Here is a 17365-nt window from a genome sequence, read left to right on the forward strand (position 1 = left end):
TATCCTCTTTCCAGAATTTTCCTATTCTGGTCACACCCCTATACGTATTGCCAGGCTACTGGTCAATCAGCGTTTGTTAAACCAATACTAGTGACAAATCTTTAGAGGGTACAAGAAAATTGCCCCACATAATGAGGGTATAATTATTCATTAAATAAAGCTCAGTGTGTTTCAAAATTGTGAAAACCTACAGAATGTGTTGTCTGCTTACAGTAAGATTGGTAGGACAAACATGAAAGAGAAAGTATATAGAAAACATTAGAAATACTACCAAACATATTATAATTTAAATGAAATTACAAGTTATTAGAGAGCACTTTAAAGTAGAATATGGTAAAATTTCAAGGGTACAGGTAAGATAGAATCTACAGAGAAACTATAGATATAATACTAATTAATATTAGATAATAATACTTATTGTTTATATAATCAGGGCTCTCTAGTGTAATACAAAACAATAGAGTAAAAATATATCAGAACAGGATATATTGGATTGGTTTACACAATAGGTATGAATAGTCCAATAGTGACTGTCTTCATGTTGGATAGACTAAAAACATTGTATCTGCTCAATGCAGGATGTTGGTATTTCAGCAGTCTCAAAGTATTGTTGTAAGTCAATGCCACTTCTTCATTTCATATTGGAAAGCTGAATAAGTTGAGCTCTAGCTGTGGGACCTCCTTCAACCAACAGACATTAAGAGTATTCTGCACACATAAGCAATCCTCAACCACTTCAAAGAACTGTAGAATATGACATTTAAGTAACTTAGGGTTCTGGTGACATAAGACACTGGCAGCACTAGAGAATATTGGATACTGAAGGGAAGGCAGTAGTCACAAAATAATCCCGCACCAGTTCAGAATTATTAATAATAAATGCATATTTATTTAAGGGAAACTTATAGATCACTGTCCTAGATAACATCCCTCTGCATGAATAGGAACAGAGTCTAACAGCTGGAAGTGAAAGCCAGAAACAAGATAACAAGTGCTCACTTTCCAGCTGCATTTACAGAAAAAGAGACCATGGCCAAGTTGGCTGGTATCTTAAGTGCTATTGCCTGAAGGAGAAGTATGTGCCCCCAAAGCACCTCCCCTTTTGTTTAAATAAGAGAGTTCCAAACCCATTCGAAAAATATACATTAGGAATAGAAATCAAGTATAATTAGAATGAAAACCAGCATAAACAATGTTAAGCAAGGAACATATGCTAAGTGTTTTAATAAACATTCTATCCTAAGGAGTTTAAGTCTTGTAAAGTAAAAGGCTGGGCTAGATCATAAGAGAACATTAACTATGACTATCTAATCTTCAACCCAATCAGAGACCTGAGAAGGGAGATAATATGACTTGAGCAGGCAGGAAGTACAATCAAGCAGCTTCCAAAGTGAGCAATATATTACAAAGATAGTTAGCTACCTGAACAATCATTGAAGTCTCATTTGCAATGTTGAAGCAACCATTTTTGGCTAAGGCCTAGTGTAACTGACAGACCACTTTAAGAGGCAGAAAAATTTTCAGATCCATCTTACCATGTCTTGGCAAGATTTGACATTATTTTTCCTTGTGTCCTGCTTATATCCATATCTGGATACCATGTACTTTGTCAGTGGTTGAGGTATGGGCAGTTCCTTGCCCAAAAGCCAATGGTGCCAAGAAGAAAACAAACTCTGAGTTCAGTGTCTTCGTTCATCAACATTCCCTTAGGAGTAGATTGGTGATGTCAGGAGCAATATCTCATATCAACAGAGCCCTACGTTATTTAAATGCCATGGTCTACAGATCCTTGAAGTGGTTGAAGATTACCTATCTAGACAGAATACACTCTTCATATATCTAAAGAACCTAATTGATCTGACTGTGAGTACAACAAACATGAACAACGTTTAAACTCTATTTAATACCTGTATAACTTAAAGACTAAAACTTCATGTCAAAATATTAAATAATCTTTAAACAAATGTGCAACAAACAAGGACAATTGCCACAAAATGTAAACAATGTGTAAGTATCTTGATCAGAGGTAGAAATAATATATAGTACAATATGAAAATATAGTCTAAAAATTGTATCAGAGTTAGAGACATGCATATATACAATCTGACAGAATAACTTTGCATAGGTGTACAAATAATGAAAACAAAATAACAAATGTAATTTGAACTTATATCAAGATAAAAAACTATACCAATGTAAATTATTCATAAATAATAGCTCAAAAGTATTCACTCTATTTCCCACTATTATTATCCTTTTTTTTTGAACAAACATAGTTTTCATTCCATACCTCTATCTAGTCCAACAACCCCTAAAAAGTGTTCCAAACCCTAAGGACAAGATTTTGGGGGATGTGGACACCATCCTCTAGAATTGCTTCCTGCTATAATAGGGCCAATATTCTCTTAATGGGATCCTGCAAAAGTAAAGTGATGGTTAAGTTTCAAAATTATTGTCTAGTATAGTTGCAAATGATCTTCAAGCAGTCAATAGATTTTTTTCAAAGTTCTTATTTGGAATTCTGGCCAGAATGTCATGAGAAGGTATACCATTTAAGCAGCTGGTATCCAAAATCCCATCTTACAGTAGTGCTATCAGCATCACGATGTCATCTCAACCAGCTGGAGTTGTTGCTGTGGAGTCCCATCTGTGGAGCCCCATCTTCTTTCTGGAAACTTCAAAAATTACTGCAGGAAAAGGATCTGTAGGAAACTCTATTGTTCATCATGGAAAACTTAAACATTATTCATAGAGATATAATTCAATAAAGAATATTATAGATAAAATAGACATAGAGAAAGTAAAATTTTTGCTAAAGTCTTCCTTCTGTCCCATTCCAGATGGTTCCCAATATAAGACAGAAATTCTGAAAGTGCCTTTTAAAAGCACACTTGCATTTAGAGAAGTACACAGTCATTGTCCAATTTCCAAACCAGCTGAATATAGTAATATGTGTGTGTGTGTATGTGTGTGTGTGTATCCAATGATTTCTTTTTTGTAGATAATAGTGGATAGTTATTTTTCTTTCTAACAGCATTCAAACATTTAGGGTCTCTTAAATTTTTGAAGATGTCTATTTTCCTGTAAAGAAAAGATCAGAACCCTGCCCCAACCCTATATGCTTTCGTTACCACCTAAGGTTGTCACCATTGTGGATGAGCTGTCATTTCTTTTTATCAAGAGGACTCTCCTTTTCAAAGCAAATCTTTATTAGTTTTGATGGTAACTATAGTATTTCTTCTTTTATGAAAACAGGAGCATCACCCCTTCCCCTGATTTCATCTCCTTGTTTCTATTGTAAAGTCAACATATCCTTGAAATACACTGGTTGATTCAATTCAGAAGGTTTTTTTTTCCATTGTCTAATGCCTCTCTGCTGCTATTGTTCCTTTCTCACTAACATTTTTAAAAAAATCAAGGATAATAAAGCATTATGCAATTTATTTCTGAGGGTATTTTCCATCCATTTCTATTCATTCAGCATATCCTCTATAGTATGATTTGATCTTTCTATAATTGCTTGACCTGCAAGATTCTGTAGTATACCTGTAATGTGCTTTATATTTTAATAGACAAAAATTTCATTTATTTAAATACATATGCTGGACAATTATCTGTCTTTATTTGTGCAGGAATGTCCATGATGGCCATAATTTCTAATAAATGTGTGATTACTGAATCAGCCTTTTCCAAGTTCAAGTTCGTTGCCCATCGAAAACCTGAATATGTGTCTATGGTATGGTGTACATATTTTAGTTTACCAAATTCCATAAAGTGGAACACATCCATCTGCCAGATCTTATTCTATTGAGTTCCTCTTGCGTTACTCCCTGCAGGAACTGGTGTATGATTACAGAAAAAGCAATAGGGCATCTCTTTATAATCTACTTAGCCTGTTTCCACGTAATAAAAAACTCTTCCTTTAAATCTTCGTTATTGATATGATTTTTTAATGAAATTTTGAGGCCAAATCACATTCTCAATCAATAATTGATCAATTTCTGCATTACGTTGTGCTAGATGACATGGCAGACCCATATGGGATCTGATGTGTGATGTGTATATAGGACAAAGCCTATTCCTGATTATGTCTTGTACCTGGTTGAATAATGAAGTCAATTCAAAATCATCTGTTGTAAATTCAGTGGTTTCAATATGCAAGACAACCCTTCTGTATATTGTGAATCCTTAACTATATTGAGAAGTTCTTTAAAATCCTGTAGTACCATGAGAATAGCATATAATTCTGCCTTCTGGACAGAATTATAAGGGCTTTGTTCCACCTTACTTAATTCTTCTGATTTGTAACCTGCCTTCCTTGGTTTTTTTGCATCAGTATAAAATGGACAAACTCCAGTTATTGGTGCATCATGTACAATTTGGGAAAGAATTCAAGAAGTTCTCTTTATAAGGTTAAATCTATCGTTTTTGGGATAATAGCAATTAATATCTCCCAAAGTATTAGCAAAAGTCCTTTACCAGGGTTCATTGTCTTCCCATAACTATTTTTTTTATTTTATCATCAGTAAAAGTCACTATAATCTCTGCTGGGTCTATACCTGCTATTGATGAAGTCTCAATTTATCTCTTAAAATTCAGAAACCTTTTCCACATAAATTGTTATTTTTTTAACTTGGTTTATGTGCTAAAAATATTCATTCTAAGATAATATTGTCCCTTTGCATTAAAATTTCTGTAGGCAATATGACTAGAATACAATTAAGATTTGGATTCACCCTATCCACATGTGCCTCCTGTAATTTCTCCTCAACAACTTTCAATTTCTTTTCTGTCTCAGCTGTTCTCTGGGCTATTCAAGTATTTATCACCATCTAAGGTTTTGTTTAAATGAATTATTGGATCAGGTTTTATGCCAACAGTAGGTCATAGACTGAAAATGTCTCTCAATAATCTTTAAATTAAGAGTCCACAACTGGTATCTCCTAATTTGCACATTTTGTATTCTAATCTTCTGCAAACCCATTCTGTAACCTAGGTAATTAACAAAATCTCCTCTTTGAATCTTTTCAGGAGAAATTTGTAATCCCCATTTAGGCTAAACTTTCTTTACTTCTTCAAACACCATTTCTAAAGTATCTGTATTTGAATCAAATAATAAAATGTCATCCATGTAATGTTACATTATAGGTTTAGGAAATTACTTATGTATTATTTTCTATGGTTGGATGACAAAGTATTGGCACTGGGTGGGGCTATTGATCATTCCCTGTGAGAAGACGGTCAATTGACATCTCCTAGTATGCTGAGAATTATTTTATGTTGGACCATGAAGGCAAACATTTCTCTATCCTTTTTTTTAGAGGATTAATGAATAAACAATCCTTTAAATCAATAACTATGAGAGGCAATCCCTTCAGTAACAGAGAAGGCAGAGGAATTCTAGATTGTGGAGGGCTCATAGGTTGAATAACCTTGATAATAGCTCTAAGATCTGTCATTATTCTCCATTTTCTAGATTTCTTTTTAACAACAAATACAGGAAAATTCCAAGGGCTGGTAGATTCTTTAATATGTTGAGCATCTAGTTGCTCTTGTACCAGCTGTTCTAAAGCCTGCAAGTTTTTCTCAGCTAGAGTCCACTGTTTAACCCACATTGGTTTCTCAGTTAACTATTTTAAAGGCAGGGCTGTTAGTAACTCTGAAGGTGTGTCAATTGCTTTGTATTCTTGTAGAGTCCCAATGACTGGTGAACGTAGTCTATAATATCTTCTAATATTTTTCCCTCAAACTTAAATTTTTGGGTTTGTAGGAATGTTAATATGGGTATTTCATTGTTGCAATTGGTCATGACCCCACAAATTCACTGCAATATTTGTTCCAATTGTCCTCAGTCTTTCTCTCTGTCCTTCTGGACCTAGGCATTCAAACCATCACATGCATTCTTTTACCTGAGATAAGGTTCCAATATCTAAGAAGTGAACATTTATCTCTTGATAAGGCCAATTTAGATGCCAAGATTCTGAAGTAATGATTCTTACATCTGCACACATGTTTAATAAATGTTCAATAAAATTGCCATTTGTAAACACTTTTAGCATTTGTTTTTGATTATTTATAGAAGTCTGCCAGAATATATGTTTCCTACGTCCTACTGGAGTTTTTGACACATCCTCCACATTTATTCCATCATTCAGACCAGTATTGTTTTTTACAGCAGGCATTGGATATTTTAATTTTCCTGGTGAGACAAATTCTTCACAGTAACTTGGAATGACTGGACCATGTTCATCATTGGGGCCTGCAAGAGACCCCCCATAGCATTTCCTGAAGTTATCAGGTTGCCTCATCTATCTTTCATTGACCTACATTCTTTGTTCCAATGTCTGCCTTTGCCAAACCTCCTACATATACCTGAAGGATGAATCTGCCTATTCCTACCATTCCCAGAGGAGTCATTATTCCTAGGAATCCCTTATCTACAATCCCTTCTTAGATGTCCTATTCTACCATAATTAAAACACTTAGTATTTTGATGTCTTCTCTTACCATGGGAAATTGCTTTTCCTACCCAAGTGTCAGTACCATAGTCAAATGTCTTCCATGCCCAAGAACTCTGGTATCTTGAATACTATTGGCTGAAGGAGCAGAATGTGCTCCCACAGCACTGAAGGTACTCCATGTGGAGATTGTTTTCTCCTTTGAAAAACTAGCCTTATGGCAAAGGAGTCCCCATGCCTTGACCACTGACAAAGTGCATGGGGTCTGGACAGGAAAAGTGGGATACAAAAAAAAAAGACTGCCAAACCTTGCCAAGACAAGGTAAAATAGTTCTGAAATTTTTCTTACCTCTGAAAATAATCTGTCAGTTACTTCAGGCCTTAACCAAAGTTGGTTGCTCCAATGTTCCAAATGAGACTTTGGTTGATTGGCCAGGTAATCAGTTGTCTGTCATTTGTTACACATTTTAGAAGTTGCTTGATCACATTTCCAGTTAACTCAAGTAATATTTTTTCCTGTTTCAGATCTTTGATGGGGTTGAAGACCAGATAGTCATAGTTACTTTTCTCTCATGATTTGGCCAATCATTTCTAATAAAAGATTTAGATTCCTTAGGGTAGAATTATTATTGAAACACTTAGTATATGTTTCTTGCTCGATATTGTTTATTTTGGTTGTAATTTTAATTCTTATACTTGAAATTTGTTTTAATTTTATACAGTTTTGTATTATGCTTAGAACTTTCCTATGTAGACAAAAGGGGGCAGTACTGTGTGAACTCCTTCAGACAATATCTTGTAAGATTCACAAATCCACAACCCTGAGATTAAGAGTCTCATGCTCTACTGACTGAACTAGCCGGGATCCTTATGAAACTTGCTAGAAATTTGGGAAAGACACTGCTCTTGTTTGTACTCCTTGAAGTTATTCTGTATGAACTGGATATATAAGACCCATAGAAAAATGATCGCTGAACTTGTCTAAAGGTGAGACAATCCTTCGGGGATTCCTACTTCATAAAAGAGTCTGTCAGAGACTTTGCAGGACACAGGAGAAAGTGACTGACAAACTGACAGTATAAGTGGAACCGTGTTTGAATTTTTTTGCTTTATGGAAATGTCTCCCTGATATTATGGGCCTACAGGCTGAAGGTGAATACTGCAATAATACAGAAGAACTGTGCATTACTGTCCAGGCAGTGGATGTCACTGTCAACTCTAGAGCTTTGGAAGTTCTTTACTGTACACATCCTGTTAACTTAGGTAATATTATATTCTGGGGTTTTTGATGGACTTAAAGACTAGGTAGTTATTATAATTTCCCTTATTTCAGGTTAAAGATAAAGAAGACATACATATTGTAACTGTAATTCTTACTTCATTCCTGTTTTGTTATATGTGATTTAACTATGTTAAATTTAAAACCTTCCTTTTTATTTAGACAGAAAAAGGGAGATGATATGAGATTCCCCTCTGAATGCTGTAAATATGTTGTATTGCCATTGTTTTTTTAAAAAAGCTTCTTTCAGTCAATGGCTTAACAGTGTAAAACCAGGGGGGACTACAGACAGAGATATAGAGAAAAAGTAGACAAAATCAAAGGGACACCATGTAGTCACTAGAGAAGACAGATGCCTACCCAAGAACCTCACTGGTAAATCACAACCTTGTGGTAAAATAAAAAAATAATAAAATGGTTTAATTTAAGATGTAAGAGCTTGCTAGAAATATGCTAAGCTATTGGCCAAACATAATCACAGTTAATACAGTTTATGTGATTATATTGGGTCTGGGCAGTTGGGAAATTAATGAGCTGCCTACATTTACAACCTCTCATTTCCTAAAAGGATTGGTACCAACAATGATCTAAATGAACTTTCAAGTAATATGAAAGAAAGACTCAAAAAAAAATAATGTTTTCCTCATCCCTTGTCTCATTTGGGCTGCCAAAGTTGGGAGAAGCTACATCTACAGTGTAATGTTTCATGCTATTTAACCTAATTAAGAGCATCATTCTGGGGTGTATCAGCCTGCATGTCTCATAGATAATTATAGATGCAGCAAACTATAGACATCAAACTGTTGAATTTTTAGCTCCTTACCAATAACTGCTTCAAGAAGCCCCTGATCATTTCAATAAAATAAGTTAGCTAATAGATAAAGAGTTTTAACAAGCAAAAGGATGTAACACATAGTCGTTTCTCATTTATTACATTGTGTTTTGTGAAGTTTTATGTCCATTTCTAAATATGATGACTCTCCCAAAAGTCACATGACTGGGCACTGTTACTGGATCTTGAGGTCTGATACACATACACAATATTTCTGCAAATTATACAAGCCTTCCTTTTTTGTCTTTTCTATAACATTTTTGATTCTCATTCTAAAGTTGATACCTTACTGTGCATTCTCAATTAATGGCTTGTAAATAATATAATAAAAAAGTGTATTGGCTCATGAATAAATTTAGATTTAAACAATTTAGAGGACAGTCCTACTCTCAAATAACATTCTTTCTAATTTGACGTGTTAAAATGCTTCTTTCTCTAGAGTGCAACAGTTGTCATTTTTATTTCATATTATCCATCATTGAAAGAATACTGTCAAAATTATACTGGCCTGTCCACTTAGTATTACACATATATCACATGAAGTCTATGTTTATACCCATACACATTAGAGTATCCTCCCCATAGCTAGACTATGACCCCATTAAAGCAATTATTCTCCTGAAGAAGCAGCTCAGTGTTCTGGAATGGGTGTAGCATTGGGTGACTTAATATATTATATAGAGTTACTATAAAATTTACATGTACAGTAAGAAAAAGAACCAGGCATTCATAGTTTTATTTATACACTTTGGCAAACAAAATAACACTTGAGGGATAATCCTTGAAAAGAACTTCCCTGATCCCATACAAGCTGTACAATAGATGGACTTTTGCAAACATATAAAGACATAATGATTAAAAAAAGTTAACAATATGCAATAAATAAACAACTCAAATATATGAGGAGTTGGCTTGAATAATATCATGAATAAGAGATATCAATGCTGCTTGATGCTCTTAAAAATCAAATCCTTATTTTAAATTACAATTGATAACATTGATATATTTAATCTGCTAATATTCCACCATTGATACATCAGCAGTCCTGCATAGCTTTTAGGTTGTTATTTATTATAGATGGTTTTGTCTTCTTTATTTTAATGTTTTTTTAATTAATTAATTTATTTATTTATTAAAGATTTCTGCCTCCTTCCCGCCACCGCCTCCCATTTCCTTCCCCCTCCCCCAATCAAGTCCCCCTCCCTCGTCAGCCCTAAGAGCAATCAGGGTTCCCTGCCCTGTGGGAAGTCCAAGGACCACCCACCTCCATTCAGGTCTAGTAAGGTGAGCATCCAAACTGCCTAGGCTCCCACAAAGCCAGTACGTGCAGTAGGATCAAAAACCCATTGCCATTGTTCTTGAATTCTCAGCAGTCCTCATTGTCCACTATGTTCAGCGAGTCCAGTTTTATCCCATGCTTTTTCAGACCTAGGCCAGCTGGCCTTGGTGAGTTCCCTATAGAACATCCCCATTGTCTCAGTATGTGGGTGCACCCCTCGCGGTCCTGAGTTCCTTGCTCGGTCTCTCTCTCCTTCTGCTCCTGATTTGGACCTTGAGATTTCAGTCCGGTGCTCCAATGTGGGTCTCTGTCTCTGTCTCCTTTCATTGCCTGATGAAGGTTAATATTCAGGAGGATGCCTATATGTTTTTCTTTGGGTTCACCTTATTTAGCTTCTCTAAGATCACGAATTATAGGCTCAATGTCCTTTATTTATGGCTAGAAACCAATTATGAGTGAGTACATCCCCTGTTCCTCTTTTTGGGTCTGGCTCACCTCACTCAGGATAGTGTTTTCTATTTCTGTCCATTTGCGTGCAAAATTCAAGAAGTCATTGTTTTTTACTGCTGAGTAGTACTCTAATATGTATATATTCCATACTTTCTTCGTCCATTCTTCCATTGAAGGGCATCTAGGTTGTTTCCAGGTTCTGGCTATTACAAACAATGCTGCTATGAACATAGTTGAGCATATACTTTTGTTGTATGATAGGGTAGGTTGATCCCGAATTTCCTGAGAAACCACCATACTGCTTTCCAAAGTGGTTGCACAAGTATGCATTCCCACCAGCAATGGATGAGTGTACCCCTTTCTCCACAACCTCTCCAGCAAAGGCTATCATTGGTGCTTTTTATTTTAGCCATTCTGACAGGTGTAAGATGGTATCTTAAAGTTGTCTTGATTTGCATTTCGCTGATCGCTAAGGAAGTTGAGCATGACCTTAAGTGTCTTTTGGCCACTTGAACTTCTTCTCTTGAGAATTCTCTGTTCAGCTCAGTGCCCCATTTTATAATTGAGTTGATTAGACTTTTACAGTCTAGTTTATTGAGTTCTTTATATATTTTGGTAGAAATAAACTCAGTAATGTTAAAACTGATCAAATTTTTAAGGAAACTATGAGCTTTGGAAACAAACATTAGCAGCTACTAATTTTTCATCTATTTCTGAAGAAAGTTTTCAATTAATAAATGTTTCAAAAATCTTTGAACTATTGGCTACAATTTTAATATCTTTCATCTCTGCTGTCTACTAAATGTACCCTTAGCAAAAAGCTGTGAAAATTGACAAATTATATACCATAGGGAGGAAGAAAAATGTTATTTTAGCATGAAAACTGTGCCCTGACTCTGAGAGGTCATCTGACTGAAAATATTTGTAACTTGCTGTGGATTCTGAGTGGCCATATAGAATTTTCTATCTGTGGTTAGCTATTCCTTATCAGAAAACTATTTGGTGGTGGGAGGGGCACTTATTTCTAACTCTTTTTATAATTATGAAGAAAAAAGTTTCTTGCTAAAATAATGTATATGAATTTCTGTTTTCATACATAATAAATCAATTCTATCAATTTTGAATATTTGATTTTATTTTTAGATGTTTTAATAATTGCTTCTAACTATTCACCATTTGCTCACTCAAATAATGTGTTCACCAGTTAAAAACCTATATATAAATTACTTTCCTATATCAAAAAAAATTTCAGATCTTAATATCACTATCTTAACTACAAAGAAAAATGAAGCAATTTTACCCATCAATAATAAGGAACTACAGTTCTTAGAAATTTTACCTAAACTTTTTAGGTTTTCATTGGAAAGCTATAAGGTAATCAAAATTGTTCTTATTTTTTTTAGTAGATGACAGTAAGTTTCTTTTTTTTATTAAAAATTTCTGCCTCCTTCCCCCTCCCATTTCCCTCCCACTCCCTTCACTCCCCTCTCCTCCCAGTCCGAAGAGCAGTCAGGGTTCCCTGCTCTGTGGAAAGTCCAAGGGGCTCCCCTCTCTATCCAGGTCTTGGAATGTGAGTATCCAAACAGACTAGGCTCCCACAAAGCAAGTACATGCAGTAGGATCAAAACCCAGTGATATTTTCCTTGGCTTCTCGGCAGCCTTCATTGTACACCATGTTCAGAGAGTCCGGTTTTATCCCATGCTTTTTCAGTCCCAGTCTGGCTGGCCTTAGTAAGCTCCCATTAGATCAGCTCCACCATCTCAGTTGGTGGGTGCACCCCTCTCAGTCCTGACTTCCTTGCTCATGCATGTGGGTTTTTCAATAAAGCTTCCAAGGAAGTAAAAAAAGAAAAATCAATGAGACAAAGAATTGATTCTTTGAGAAAATCAATGAAATAGACAAATGTTTATCCACACTCACCAAAAGGTAGAGAAAGGATTTCAAAATTAACAATATCAGAAAGGAAAAGGGTGACATAATGACAGATATGGAGGAGACCCAGAAATTCATGAGGTCATACTCCAAAAACCTCTACCTACAAAATTGAAAAATTTAAAACAAATTAAAAATATTTTGAATAAATATCATTTACCAAAATTAGATTAATACATGATAATTAAATTAAATAGACCTATATCTGATAAGGAATTTGAAACAGTCCTTAAATATCTCCCAAAGGAAAGAAAACAGGATCAAAATGTTTCAGCACAGAATTTACAAGATTTTAAAAGAACTAAGATCAATACTCTGCAAATTATTACATACAATAGAAACAGAATATCACCAAACTCTTTTTATGAGACTGCAATTATCCTGATACCCAAACCACTCAGATACTACTAAGAAAGAGAATTACAGAGCAATCTAACTCATGACCATTGATGCAAAGATACTCAAAAAAAACCTTGCAAACCAAACCCAAGAACACATCAGAAATTATCCACTATGACAAAGTAGGCTTGATCCCAGAGATGCAGGGATCATTCAACATATGGAAACCTATCAATGTAATCTACCATAAAACAAAGTAAAACAAATAATCACATGGTCACCTCATTAGATACTGTAAAAGCATTTCATTTAAATTCAACACCCCTTCATGATACAAGTCTTGGAGACAACAGGGATAAAAGAATGTACATAATCATAATAAAGGTAATATATAGCAAGCCAATAGCCACCATCTAACTAAATGGAGCTAAATCCTACTGAAATAAGGAACAAATCAAGGTTGTCTACTTTTTCTTGCCTATTCAAATAGTAATAAAGTCCTCACTAGACCAATAACATAACAAAAGGAGATCAAGTGAATACAAATTCAAAAAGAAGTCAAAGTCTCTTGATTTGTTCATGATATAGTTTACATAAGTTACCCCAAAAATTCTAACTCATATACACCTTCAATAATGTAGTAGTATTAAGATAATTAAAAAAGAAATCGTTAGCCCTCCTTTATATGTATGACAAACGGACTGAAAAGAGAAAAGAGAAACATCACCCTTCACAATAGCCACAAATAACATAAAATACCTTGGACTAACTAACCAAACAAGTGAAGACTGGTAAAAAAAAAAAAAAAAAAAAAAAACCTTTAAATTGTTGAAGAAGGAAATTGAAGAAGACTCAAAAAAATAGAAAGATCTCACATATACTTGGGTAAGTAGAATTACCATAGTGAAAATGGCAATTTTATGAATAACAATCTACAGATTCAATACAATGCTCATTAAATTCCCAGCAAATTTCTTCACAGAGATGAAAAGAAAAATATTCAACTTCATGTAGAGTAAATAAAAATCCATGATAACCAAAACAATTCTTTATAACACAGGAACTTCTGGAGAAATCACAATACCTTACTTCAAACTCTACTATAGAGCTACAGTAAAGAAAATACCTGGTATTGGCATAAAAACCTACAGGAGGACCATTGGAAATGAATTGAAAACCTGGATACCAATCCACGTACCTATGAACACCTGATTTTTGACAAAAGTATAAAATGGAAAAAAAAAGAAACCATATGTTGGTGCTATAACTGGATATCACCATGTAGAAGAATGTAAATAGATCCAGTTCTATTGCCATGCACAAAACTCAAGTCGAAATGTATTAAAGACCTCAACATAAAACCAATTACACTGAACCTTGTAGAAGGGAAAATGGAAAGTACACTTGAACCATTGCCACAAGAGACTTCTTCCTAATTAAAACCACTGTAGCACAGATACTAAGAGCAACAATTAATGGAACCTCCTGAACCTGAAGCTATAAAGCAAAGGACAGAGTCAATAAGACAAAAGAGCAGTCTACAAATTGGGAAAATACCTTTACCAACCTTAAATTGGACAGAGGACTGACCTCCAAATATTGAAAGAACTAAGAAATGTGACATAAAAACAACTATCATTTTTCTCCCAACTTTGGCAACTTCCATAGTATTTTCTGGCCTATGAAAATTAGACCTCAAAAAAAATCTATCAAAATATATGCAAGTCAAATAATTTGAGCATTTTAACATAAATATGAAGTGTCATATGCAACAGGGACTTACCTTTAAACATTGAGGTGCAACTAAAAGCAAAAGTAATATTTTGTATTATTTTATGAGTAATGAAGACCCACTGAAATAGCCATTTGAAAGCAATATATTCAAGGGTGCCTTTGAAGGGACTTGTTATTCTGTTGTTCTTGTGAGGAATGCTGTCTATTAAGAGGCATCAGTTCCTGTAATTGTGCATAACTGTAGCTAAACAAAGAGTAATACAATTCTTTGATTAGTTTACTTTTCTAAACTCTATCTCAATTTAATTTCAGATTGTTTTTTGCAAATATTTTATTAGATTTTAATCTGATTATGTTACATTCTTGTAGAAAGAAACTTTCTTTTTTAAACTGAAATTAGATTCTTCTCTCATACAATACATCCTGAAATCAGTGTCCCCTCCTCCCAGCTCAATTTCACCTTCCCTTTCCCCCAGAAAGTGTTTTGTTCTAATTTATTTTATGTTGCTGTAATAAAAGTGATATCATAAAGAACTTTGGAGACCTCCAGGTCTCGATCTACTATTGAGGGAATTCAGGGAGAAAGATAATGCAGAAAGCATTTAGGATCTCTGCATCATAGCTCATTTCAACATCATGCTTTTGATGATTTTATTTCATAGCCCAGATTCTGCCTAGGAATGGTGCTGACTACAGTAGGCTTTGCCCTTCAACATAAATCATGACCCAAGACAATCACTCTCAGACATATCCACAGTCCAATCTGTTTGAGACAATTCACCAGTGTAGATTCTTTCTTCCCAGGTGTCTCTAGTTTGTAACAAGTTGACAAAATACTAGAATAAAAAAGTTATGAAATAAAATTATACTCCTATATGCAAAACTATGTTCTTCTCATTGCACTTTTTCCACGTTGTGATATCTCTAATTGATAATTTCTAATTGTAATTATTCCTATATTTTGAGTCTTTATGTACTATTCAGGATCTAGAATTCACAGTTCTTAGATTCTTATAATATTTAGATTTAACAAATATGGGTATATAGTGAGAGGAAGTTTAGAAAGTTAGAGTATTAAGTTACTCTTGATTATTTGGAATTCAGCAGGTGATAGACATATACATTTTAGTAAATAAAATGTTGCCTATAATTCTCTCCATCAGACTCTCCTTATCTGCAATCAATGATTGAGATCTTATGCAACTATCATAGCACTGTGATTTTCTGGGATCATCAGAAATACACAAGTCTGCAGACATCACACCAAGTCCTTACAAAGGGTGTAGTTGCTGGTGCTCTATATTAAGTAATATTTTACTTGATGTTACTAAACAGTTTTACATTGTCATGATCTCACAAATACCTTCACAGAAAGAAAAATGGACTCAGCTATTTTCACTTGTTCCTGTTTGTTTAAAATATTCTTCTTGTTATCGTTTTAAATTTCAATGCATCTCTTAAAATTTAACTTAAAGTCATTTCTTTTAGGGAGACATTAAAATATGATAAATTTTGATTGTTCCTTAACTACCCTATCTTTCATATGTGGCTCTATGTTAATTAAACCAAGTCTGTGTCAAACACCTCAAAGTCCCCAGCATATATATCCTAAAGGATAGTTACAATTCAGAAGAATAACACATACAGTTAATCTTTCACATGAGATCACATTAAGAGATGAACTCAGGAACATAAGCAGAAACAATTCAGTGTTATCTTTGATGAAATCAGCTACGTAAATCACATTTATCTACATATAAAGTGATAATCATTTCATATTGTTACATTCTATCTATCATCTATCTATCTATCTGTCTGTCTGCCTGCCTGCCTGCCTGCCTGCCTGCCTGCCTGACTATCTATCTATCTATCTATCTATCTATCTATCTATCTATCTATCTATCTATCTAATCTTCTATTTATGGATATATCTATCTATCTCTTTATTTTCCTAATCTGATTATTTATTTGTTACGCTTATTTTATGCTTATTATTTATGATTTTTTTCTAAGTTTTAGTTTTGACAGTACTTAGCTTGAAAGTAAAAGCTCCCAGCTAATGTATCTTTGGAAATTTTCTCAGTGTTATCCTTTGGTTTCATTTAATCTCTTGGGAGAATAGTTTAGCATACTTTTCTGCCTCCTCCTTAATTTTGTGTTGTCTTTCTTCAGATCAATACCTCATTTGTGTTGTAGAACAGAACAGTGAACCAAGGATCCTTTGGTCTGTACTTCATACCTTCTCTTTAAAGGTCATTTTGAAAACATCATAGAGGTCATCCTTCTAGAGAGATTAAAAAGCTTTTGGTTTTTGCTGGCAGTTTTGACCTCCAACTGTAGATGCATAATAGTACTTCTCCATCCAAGGATATCATTTTCTCCTTTAAAAAAATAATTATAATCAAGTTGAGCAAAGTCAGGTTGGCTTCCATAAAGCATCTATGAACAGACATGTGTTCTCTCTTTCCTGTTCTTCTGTATCTATAATAAGAATGGACCTTACTCAACAGAGCGGGCAAATTCTGTCATTGGTTAAGACTCCTGTATTAATAATAAAACAGACTACATACCCTTTCTACTCTCCATTAAAATAATCTATCCACAGCTATTTCTGTAGCCATTCATGTCTTACAGAAAATATAAATCTCGCATTATTCATTAATTTCAATGAGATTTTGTTAGCCAGTTCCTTGAAAGGAGATATTCAGGTTCCTCTTGACATATCTTGACACAGTTGCTATAAAAAGAAGTGTATTGTAATGTTTACATATAGGAGGAGGGCCGCTTGTTCTTCCCAGCCACTGGCTAGCTTAGCCCCGAAATAGCCACACAGAAACTGTATTAATTAAATCATTGCTTGTCCAATTAGCTCTAGCTTCTTATTGGCTAACTCTTACATTAATTTAACCCAGTTTTATTAATCGGTATATCACCACATGCCAGTGGCTCACCAGGAAAGATTTGTCATGTCTGTCTCTGGCTAATCTACAGTGACTTTCCCTAACTTTTCTTCCCAGCATTCCATTAGTTTTCCCTGCCTAGCTCTGTCCCCTATAGTTCT

The sequence above is a fragment of the Chionomys nivalis genome, chromosome 5 (assembly GCF_950005125.1).
Source record: "Chionomys nivalis chromosome 5, mChiNiv1.1, whole genome shotgun sequence".
Classification (NCBI taxonomy): Eukaryota; Metazoa; Chordata; class Mammalia; order Rodentia; family Cricetidae; genus Chionomys; species Chionomys nivalis.